At 43.5% G+C, this 11,021-nt stretch overlaps 1 protein-coding gene and 1 non-coding gene across 2 annotated transcripts in view; both read left to right on the forward strand.

The window, feature by feature from the left end:
• The window catches only part of Pawr (pro-apoptotic WT1 regulator), an 86,111-nt gene that overhangs the window by 24,466 nt on the left and 50,624 nt on the right, over window positions 1-11,021 (forward strand). The window lies entirely within an intron of this gene.
• LOC115032207 lies at window positions 10,003-10,136 on the forward strand. The gene has a single exon (XR_003837863.1). It is a non-coding gene; the product is annotated as a small nucleolar RNA SNORA38 (small nucleolar RNA).

Consider the following 11,021-nt stretch of genomic DNA (forward strand, 5'->3'; position numbering starts at 1 on the left):
AGGGAGGAAGGAAGGAAGGAAGGAAGGAAGGAAGGAAGGAAGGAAGGAAGGAAGGAAGGCAGGAAGGAAGGAAGGAAGGGGCTTTACTCCTATGTGTGTAGATTGATGCAGTGTATTGTCTGCAAGCTTCACAGTTAGCAGGCTTTTCTAGTTTTAAAAGAGCTTTCTGTGTGTGCATGCGTGTGTGTGTGTGTGTGTGTGTGTGTGTGTGTGTGTGTGTGAGTTCATCAGATCTCCTGGAACTGGAGTTGTAAGTGGTCGCGAACTACCTGGTGTGGGTGCTGGGAACTAAACCCTGGTTTTCTGCAAGAACAGCAAGTCTTCTAAACTCCTGAGAGGTTTCTCCAGCCCTTAATGGAGCTTTAAAAGTTACATTTTAAATGTTCTTTTAGACCTATTTTTTACTTTACCCATATTCCCAGAGACTTTTCTGTCAAGATTGTGATCATACAAGGTAATGGATTTGAATCTTCTGCAAGTTAGAAACAGTGTATGTATTTAAGGGGTTGGCAGGACAGTTCAGTGGTTAAGAGCACTTGCTGTCCTTCGAGAGGACTTGAGTTTGGTTCCCAGCACCCCAGTCTGTACCTTTAATTGTGGCTCTAGAGGATCCACACCCTCTTCTGGCTTCTGAGAGACTCTGCACTGATATACACAGACCTATACACAGACATACATACATATACATACTAAATTTATTTTTTAAAAAAATCTCAAAATTATACTTAAAGATGGAAATATAAGATATTACAAGCAGACACTTGTTTGCCTGTATTTTTATTCTTCATATTAACTGTGTCATCTGTATGGTCCCAACCTCTTAAAAACTATGAGCAAATGTTTTTGGATATCCTACTAGATCTGTCTAGTCTAGCTGAGAGGAGAGAGGTCTAACATGAAATAGAATTTCATGTTCATCACCTGGTGGCTGTGGATCTCATGAGGCACACACATCAGCTTCACTTGGGGCTGACGGTAGATCCCAAACAGTTCCCCGTTCAGTAAGCATCGCATCGATTGATGGGCATTGATAATTTGCATCTCTGACTTGTTCCCCCAGTAATACAGTTGTACTCCGGGGATGTCCTTGGAGATCTAATCACATTATTTAAACCACCCGAGACTAGAGCGATCCCTAGGGAGGAGCCCTAGATACAAAAGCTGAGGGCAGAGTATGTGGAGTCAGGGGTAAAGTCCTGACCTGCACAAGCAGCATTTACTCAAGTCTACAGAAGGAGCTGAGAACTCAATGAAGGGAAACAAAGCTAAGCTTTGAAGTAAACTTAGGTTGTAGATGCCTGGAAAGCAGCAAGAGAGGTTTGTAGCCAGCTCGCTCGCTGGTCCTCTCTAAGCTTCCCTTGGAGAAGTGGGGACAGCAGATGGTAGTGGCCAAAGGAATATCGTCTGGATTCATGACCAAAGGAACCTGTTAGCAATGAGAAGCTTGTAGCGGTTCCTAGGTTAGAAGGTCCTTTCCTCATGTTTGAATGAGTCTTCAGGAGTCGCTGCCTGGCAGGGGCTGTTAGCGCTTCTTATGAATGAATGTTAGACACAGTACGTTCTCCACTGATACATTTTTTTTACTTTTGCCAGATAACCTTAACAGGGAAAGGTTAATTCCTTTGGTGATATATTCTGATTTTGCTCATACAGTCAGTGTCAGAGTTTTGCTCTGATATGCCACCAAAGAGGAGGTGAATAAAGAAAGGCCTTCTGTCTGTCCTAATTGCTTAGCAGATTAGCTAGGCGCGAATGCCAGGAATTTGGAGCCTTCTGTTCACTGAAACCTTTGTTCTCCTCACTGGCCGTCTGATTCCTGAGCCACTCGTAGCCTTTGAGCACCTGAAACATAGAAGAGTCTGGAATGGAGCCATACTGTAACTGTAAAACAAACACCAGTTTTCTACGAAACAATGGTAATGATGAATTGATAGTAGAGTTTTAAAAATTCTATTTAATATTTTACAATTTATAACACTAAAATATCTTATATATTGAGTTAAGTAAAATATGTTGTTAAGGGTAATTTTTCTCCCCCCCCCCCACCTTTTTTTGTTTCTTTGTTTGTTTTTGAGATGGTCTTGCTATGTAGCTGATTCGAGTGCCTTGGACATTGTTGTGTAGACCAGGCTGACCTCAACTCATAGAGATGTGCCCACTTCTGCCTTCTGAGTGCTGGGACTAAAGGCACTCAGAAGTCACTACAGTTTGCTGCTGCTGCTGTTACTGCTGTTACTTACTGCTGTTTCTCTTCCTCCTCTTTCTCTTTCTCTTTCCTCCTCCTCCTATTCCTCCTCCTCCTCCTTCTCTTCCTTCTTTCTCTCCTCTTCTATTACTACAAATGTGGCTACTAAAACATTTAAGATTATATGTATGACCTCCCTCCTACCCCCCCCCCCTTCCCTTGGGCATGCAGCAATTTTGTCCGGGGCCCCTTGCATGCTTGCTAAGCACATGTGTACTGCTGAGCTATAAGCCCATTGCCTTGGTTATTTGCTTCTACTAAACCCCAGTGATTTAGAGACAGGAAAGCCATAGTAGCTATATACAGCTTTTGATACTTTGACGAGAGACAGAAAACATTATGTGGAAGGCAAAAGGCAGTCTGCATAGTGACATGCACAGCGTCATAAACAGTTAACAAAGATCAGTCATCTTGTCAGAAGTGACTGGCATATATCTTTCATTTTATTTTAGTTTTTGGAGACAGGGTTTCTCTATGTAGTCCTAGCTATCCTGGAAGTTGCTCTGTAGACCAGGCTGGCCTCGAACTCAGAGATCCTCCTGCCTGTGTCCCTGGGTGCTGGAATGAAAGTCGTGAACCACCTCTCGGCAGCACATACATTTTAAAGATACGGTGGCAGAGAATCTTCTGTAAGTGTCAGCTATAAAAGTTACTTTCCTGGACAGGGTAAGCAGGGGAAAGACACCCAGAGGCCCACCAGTTGTGTGGCCCACATCCAGGGGACTGCCAGCATGTGGCCTGCCAGCCAGGTAGCCCACTAGCCACAGGAGCCATTGTGACGTGCAAGTATGTGGTGGAGAGATGGAAGAGACGTAGAAGAGGTAAGGTCTGGGCATTATGAAGAAAGGTGGAACTAGAGACTTGAGGATCGAGAGGAACAGTCAGTTGTGAGTAGCCTGCCTTGCCACCTTGAGGCCATGGTGAAGACCTAGTAAATGTCCCTGGCTCATATTACCACAACAGGCCATCCAGATGTCTCTGGTCTGGGATGCCACCAGGGACCATGTTTATGTCCTAGGGCTGTGCAGAGCTGGCTCTGCCCCGTGCGCCTGCACCTTGCATCTGGGTAGCACAGTAGAGCTGGCCCTGGTGGCAGGGGTGTGAGCGAGCTGGCCTCAAGGGTGTAAGAGCGGGAGAGCTGGCCCTGACACTCATCTGCTGTGCAGTGGCACTGTTGAGGGAGAGGACACACTCTCCACTCCATGCCCCACCCCACTGCCCGCTACCTGTGGCAGGTGGGCGAGCTGGCCCCAGGTCGTGAGAGCCCGAGAGTTGGTTCTGCCTCTCACTGGCTGAAACACTCAGGAGAGGGTGCCCTGCACCTTGCCTGGGTAGCACAGTAGGGCTGGCTCTGGTGGCATGGGTGCGGATGAGCTGGCAAGGGTGTGATCATGGCAAAGCTGGCGCTACCCCTTGCCAGTTGCAGCACTGAGTGAGCTAGCAGGGGAGGTGCCGAAGAGCTCATTCTGGTGGTGCAGGTAGAGGAGAGCTGGTCCGCTGACCAACTCAGCCACTACCCAGGCCCAAATCCAGAGCTCTGAGTTGTTCTACCCCCAAATCTACTCCATCTATGAACTCCTGGAGCAGATGAAGAGGCTGGTCTTACTGATCTAAAGCGGCAGGATCTCCATGACACAGGGCAACAACAGGATATCCGAGAGGAGACCTGATGAAGATCCAGTATTGCTAGTTAGTATAGCAGAAGCCAGAGGCCTCAAATCAAACCAGTGACCCATTGCAATGAATGTTTACAAGTATAAAGACCGGTGGACAAAAGAGTATACTGTGGGACACACTGGCACACTACAGCTTCCACAGGGAGATGGTTGTTGTTTTATTTGTTTTTATTTTTTATTTTGGGGGGAGGTAGCAAGGGCAAAGGGAAAATATGAAGAGCCGGGGAGGTGAGTGGGATTGGGTGCATCATGTGAAATTCACAAAGAATCAATAAACAGTTAAAATAATATAAAACAACAAAAATGTGACTTTTCTTAGCCTGGGTGGGGTAACATATGGTTTTAATCCTTCCGTTCAGGAGGCAGAGGCAGGCAGATTTCTGTGAGTTGGAGGCCACTTTGGACTTCATAATGAATTCCAGGCCAGCTAGACCTATACAGTGTGATATTGTTTCAAAAAAACAAACAACAACAAAACCCCAAATCTATCTACCTTCCTTCCTTCCTTCCTTCCTTCCTTCCTTCCTTCCTTCCTTCCTTCCTTCCTTCCTTCCTTCCTTCCTTGAGAGAAAGCTAACAGTTTGTTACACAGTGTATACATATTATATAAATATAATGATATGGCCCTCATTTTTGCTAACTGAAGAAAGAGAGTAAATGTTCCGTCCTAGTGCAGATCCATGCTTCTCAAACTATGGAGTTACTTCTAGGTAGGAGTGGGTACACTTGCCTAAGGCACTCAAGTTGTGGTGCCATGGCCCAGGTCTTAGTCTCCTGGCCTGTTACTGTCTGAATACCCTTAGTGCTGTGGGGCTCTGTCAGTACTGCGCTTTTGCAAACCAGGGTTGTAATCTTAGGTATGTACACATTCCCTAAAATCAGAAGCACGGCTGCGGGGCCAGGGGAGCTGTTCAGATGGAGCCTGTCCTGAGGGTCCAGCTTCTCACTTACACTCCTCAGCTCTTGTCCAGAAGTGATTTGAATTGACAGGACGTGGGGTATAGATCAAAACAAAACAAAACAAAACAAAAACAAAAAATAAAACAAAACAAAACAAAAAACCAAAAAACCCCTAGGCTCACTAGATAGCATAAAGTAAATATAACTGAGTTTTACATCCCAGGCACCTAATTTTGATTTCCTCCCTTGGAAAATGGGGCTAACCTCTGTCTGTGTCTTGATGCGTGTGTTAGTATGGGGGATGGCGCTGACAGTAATGTTAGACGCCAGGATTCTTGCTGAGTGTGGTTGTCACCATGCAGGATTCCCTGTTTTGTGACTGAGGAAACCATATCTGGCACTCAGGCCTGTGAGCTCCTGTGCCCATGGGGTTTACCCTCTACAACTTGGACTGTCTTTTAGTCCATGAGGGTCCTCCTTCATCATCCTTAAATCACAGAGGAAGACTAACTGCAAACGAAACCATTACAACACAACACAACACAACACAATTTACTACAAAGGATAGCAAGTAAGAGGTGAAAAAAAAAACCATTTAGAGAAAGAGAGAAACGTTTGCCCAAGGTCATTCTACTGGGGTGAGGTAGGAAAGAAAACCAAATTAGACATTTTGGTTGAGAGCATAGCCACTAAGGCCTGAGCCATCTCTGCTGCCCTAGATTAGAGTTTTTGGTCTTACGGTCAAGGACATGACTTGACCACCTCTACCTGAGATTATTCACCTATAAACTGTAGAGAATAGCTTTCGTGGAGGGAGCGGTTAATGTGTCCACTCAACCCACAGACGATGACGGGAGTGATGACAGTTAAAGTATTAGATACTTAACGACAGCACATCCATCAAATGTGTCCATATACTTTAAAAATTAATGGAGCTTTGCACTGTGAAAATCTCTTGGGTGTGTATGCCTGTGTGTGTACATATGCATACTTATATTCATGTGGGTACATATACACACATACATATACACATGAAGCAGGATCAGAGGATAACCCGAGTCATTCCCGGGGCACCTATTTTTCCCCCCTAATTTAAACAGAGGTTGTTTTGTTTTGTTCTGGCCTAGAAATCACAAACTACCATAGGCTGGCCAGCCATTGAACCCAGGATCATCCTCACACAGACATAGGTACAGGAAACCCACCAATGCAATTAGAATAAAAACAAATAACTCATTTTTAAAAGGCTTGAGTGGTTCCTGGTATAAATATACATTTTGCATCACCTTTTCTTTGGCATCCTTGCGAAAGTTTTCCTCCATCTTTCTTCCACTCAACCTTCCATGTGTTTCGCCATGGTCTCTATGCGCTTCAGATTATAGAATGATGTGTGTAATAGAGGTCTCTGAGGAGACAGACATTAGTCAGTGGTCACGAGCTGGATGCAGGCTATGGAAGGGTAAGTATAGTGCTGAACCTCTCAGCGGGCAGTTCCTGACGTACCATCAGGTAGAAACTCAAGAGTCTCTGGCCTCATCTCAAAGCTACTTCTTTTAGCAAACTTCCCAGGCACTGCTGATGCACATTGCAGTTAAGAACTGGGGCCGGCTTTTACGCACGTCTGCAACAGAGGGAGGGATTCTGACCTTGTGAGCAAGAGAGGTACTGTTGGTGGTGATGGTTGCGTGTGTGACGTCATCGTTGTTACGTTCTGCCCACATTGCTCAGTCCCGGTACAGTTCCTTCTCTGCGTGCTGCCTCTGAGCATGTCTGTTGCTCGTTTCTGTCCTGTCACCATCAGTGTGTAACGTAGCCTCGTGATTGCTTTCGTTCCCGGCCTAGTGTGTTGAGTTCATCTGGGAAGGGCCATACCGACCTTTGTCTGTGTGGAAAAAGCATCAGGTGACTTACTTAGCTGTTTCCTTCATTTTATTTTCCCTGGAGTAAAACTGTCAGGGTTATTTTAAAAAATAATACCCTTTTTTTTTTAATGCTGTGTCTGGGGTGTGTTTAGCTGCCGTTATATCTCCTAAACTAATAACGTGGAGCCCCGCACTAAGTAGAGCAGGCAATGTATTGTTCTAAGTGTTTTCTTTTTATTATAATTTCTCGCAGCCTTGTGTAATAAAATAATGTCAACTAGTGAAGCTTCCGACCACGGCTTATTTCCTACTCTCCTGCCTTTCATCTCCTTTTAAACAATTTGTAAAACTGCTTTAGGGGTCTAGGGGAGCATGTGGTCTTTTAAACACAAATATTTTTCTTTTGTTAAGAAGCCAGGAAGAAAATGTGAACAGGATGGACCACAGACAACATCTTTTCTGAATACAGCAAAAATAATTTTTCAAAAGTTAATTGCATGTTTTATCATGGATAGACGTTTTATTAATGTGGTTTTTCAGCAATGGAGTTCTAGTTGCATAAGAATGCAATAAATATTCTGAGGAGTCGCAGATAAAAATGTGCACAGTTGTGAAATAGCCTGCTGGGAATATTTGCTGTTAAAACGTTGAGATCTTATTCAGGGATTATTGGCTGTTTGGGACTTTGTGTGCGCTGGTAGCCTTTCTCCTGTGTCATGTCTGTACAATTGTAGGTTTAGCTACTGACATGGAGACAGTCATGGGGACATGACCCAGGCAGTGTTTTTAAGAACATGAGCAAATACAGCCAGTTGTGACTATATATGTGGCTTTTGTTTTGTTTTGTTTTGTTTTGTGTTTTGCATTCCACATTTGCTTATTTTAATCAGTCTAAAATATCCCTCCATAACATATGACTTTTTTAATGCTTCATGATATGTGATTTGTTTTTTTAATTTTAAGCTTAAATTTTTTTAAGTGATGGCAGAGAGTCAGGAGACACAATAAGCTGTTTTATAAAACTATTCACTTTGAGATACTTAGTAAATTGAATGTAAAAAAAAATTAGGTATTAAACATAGCCACCTTCCCACATTTCCTTTAAGGAATGACTGGCCTTGTCTCGTAACATGTATACATTCTGCAGCAGGAATCTACCTGTGTTTTGAAGACTGCTCACCTCATTTAGTCTGGAGATAGTGTAGCAGGTACGGGTAGGTGATGGGCATCTGCATGTAAACAGGCTTTTATTATAGCATGCGAAGTTAAAAAAAAAAGCATTTCTGTCTTTGGTTGTCTGCTAGGAAAATAAATAGCCCTGTTACTCATTAAAAAAGAAAAACTGGAAGGATTTCAAGTATTTAGTTTCCTATTACAGTTAGATGAAAAGATAGCTCTCCAGATTGAACTTTTCCTCATGCTTAATGAGGGTATGCATTAATAACTCTGCTTAATTCTGATTTAATTTCTTTTAAAGACTCAATTAAGGACAATTAATTCTTGTTTATGTTGAATATATCATGAAGGTTAGAAGGGCCGTGCAGGAAGCTTTGGGTACCTGGGAGTTGTAGGTTTTCTTCACCGTCCACTGAGAATTCTTCCATGGGGCTGGAGATATGGCTTGGCAGGAGAGCATTCTCTGCAAGGGCAAGGCGCCCGCCCGCAGGGTTGCATTCCCCAGCCCCCAGCCCCCAATCCTGATGGCTTCTTATGTATTCAGGAAAAGTGCCAAATAATTAGACCAAGGGTAAGAATTGTTTGTGGGATGCCCATTTTCCTGCCTCATTCCTCTCTCCTTCCTATACTTTGAACTTGGGCATCACCTCATGTTTGATGAAGGATAGCTCTTTCATTTTCCTCCCTACCCCCACATACCCCCAAACCACCTTCTCCTTTATTTCAAAAATACCAGGTTCTCCGAGGGTCAGTTCTAGCACTGAGGTTCCTGCCTGATCTCTTTGCTACTTTCTTAAATGTTGGTGGTGTTTTGTTATCTGTTTCTCTTTTAAAGCATCCTGTTCTGATCCTCCTGATTCAAGCTGCGTAGTATTTCTTGGGATTTTAGCCCCCTCCATAGCTGCAGTTAACTATGTGAATGATCATAAGTGTCTTCAGGTTTTCACTGAGGTACAATTAGCACCCAGCAACCTGCGCTCACCTGAGGTGCACTTTGAGTAGTTTTAGCACATAAATCCATAAAGCTATCAGTACAGTTGAGATATTTAAAAGACAGCCCCTCTAAGGTTCTCCTGAGTTCTTTTGCAGCATCTCCTTGCCCTGCCCCGCCAACCTTCTGATTGGCTACAATACCTTACTTCGTAGTTTCCAAAATTTTACATGAATACAATTATGCATATCCACATTGTATTTCCTCCACCCCCAAGTGTGGCTTCCCTTTAACACATTTGAGATTAATCCATGTTGCCTATATGAAAGATGTAGCTAGCCCCTGGTCTGTGGGTGTTGTGGGAAATACAGTCAGCCATCACAACACCCAGTTACCCAGTAGAATTAAAGCTCTTAAAGCTTATAGTTAACCAATCAGATTTATGTATCAATAAAATCACAATTTACAATATGCCAATACAATAATTTCAGAGCCAATTGATAATGATAAAAGCTTTATCCCATTTATTTTAACCTTATGATAACCATAACTGTGACTGGTTCAAGCCACGCTGGTTCATGTCCGCCTCCATCCTTCTTCCCCTCTCCCTTCTACATTCTCGTCTCTCTGCAACTCTTCACTCTGCCTCCCCTTTCCCTGTCCAATCACAGGCCTCCTCTGTACTAATGTAATTGAACAGGGAACATCCTGTGACATGTGGTTTCTAGGATAATTATAAATGCTAGCTACACAAAATGTGTAGCCTGACATAAAGTTGAAACAGTATGACAGTATGAGGGTGGGTGGGTGAGTGTTTGAAGCTTGGTCACACAATCTTGAAGATGGACTTTGTAGATAATACGATGCTAAACGCCTAGGCGTGGCTGCATGATGGCAGGTGGCTTTCCTCTCAGCCTTGGAGTATGTCCTCAGGTTGCATATGCTGGTCAGCACCGTAGACTACTGGAGACTCTGGCCTGCCCCACAAACTCCGCCGACTTCCTGGGTCTTCCTGGACTCTCACTTTCATAACTTATATTCTGAGCTGTTTTCTTGTGCCCGTTAGTGATGAGAGGTAAGAGTAGGCCCAAGGTTGGGTGGCACTGAGGATTGCCAGGTAGAACTACTGTAGTTCAGGGTCTGCTTAAAAATGGAGATTTTTAATGTCATTTCTTACTAAACTGGAGATTGTCTAAAGATCTGATTCATATACCCTCCTACAAAGGCGTGGTTTTGGTTCCCTGTCCTTGGACACGTAAGAATCGGAGGCAAAGAAATGTGGTGGATTTGGAAAGGTCTGGGACCAGCTTGCCCCCTGCAGGCTCAGAATCAACCATCCCACAGAAGAGTCAGAAAGAAAAAATTTAAAAATTTTTTAAAAATGTAAAAAATAGATCTGATTCATAGTTTATCAAACATCTGGACAACTCAGCGGAAAACTAATAAAAGGCACTGTGACTTTGATATCAAATTATTTCTGCTTCCATAACTTTTTCCCTCAGAGTCCATCACCCGGCACCACAGCAAGCTGAAGGAGAGTTTCTGGACAGAAGGCAAAACAACCCCTAGTGGAGCACTCCTCTTCCCCTGGGGGGCTGAAACACTCAGTGTTTGAGCTGCTCTCCAACAAGGAAAGCCAGCGCTGCAGACCTTTGGCCACGTGGAAAAGAGTAACACATGGCTTTTGTATAGGGGACAGAAGAGCTGTCTCCTGAGCCATTGTCTTAGAACTGATGTGAAAAGTGCCTCTGCAGAAGCATTGCACCTGCTCCTTTTAAAAGCATGCCAGCTATATTCTGCTCAGTTATCCTCAGCTGCAGCAGTACTAATAGTCACATAGCCTTGGGGTTGCTTAATCCGTATTATCTCCTTCTTTTGGTGCAATAGTATTTGTATTGGAGATAAATCTCAAGTGTAATCATATGTAGTCAGACATTTGTGTTAAGCGCATGGATACCAGCCAGCATTGCTGGGAGATGGCCACTTATTTGGGATACTATGTCTCTTAATTGAAGAACCAGAGGATTTGTAAGCTTCAGCCCAGCCCAGCCCAGCCCAGACTATAACATGAAACTCTGTCTCAAAACAACAAACAAAAATCCTCAAATGATAAACATTTAAGGAGTTTGAAATTGCAACAATTAAAAAAAAAAAAAAAAAAAAAAACCCAAAAAAAAAAAAAAAAAACAACAAAAAAAAAAGCCCACACCTATCTTGTTTCCTGGTAGATA

This window comes from Mus caroli, chromosome 10 (genome assembly GCF_900094665.2).
Source record: "Mus caroli chromosome 10, CAROLI_EIJ_v1.1, whole genome shotgun sequence".
In the NCBI taxonomy this organism is placed as follows: Eukaryota; Metazoa; Chordata; class Mammalia; order Rodentia; family Muridae; genus Mus; species Mus caroli.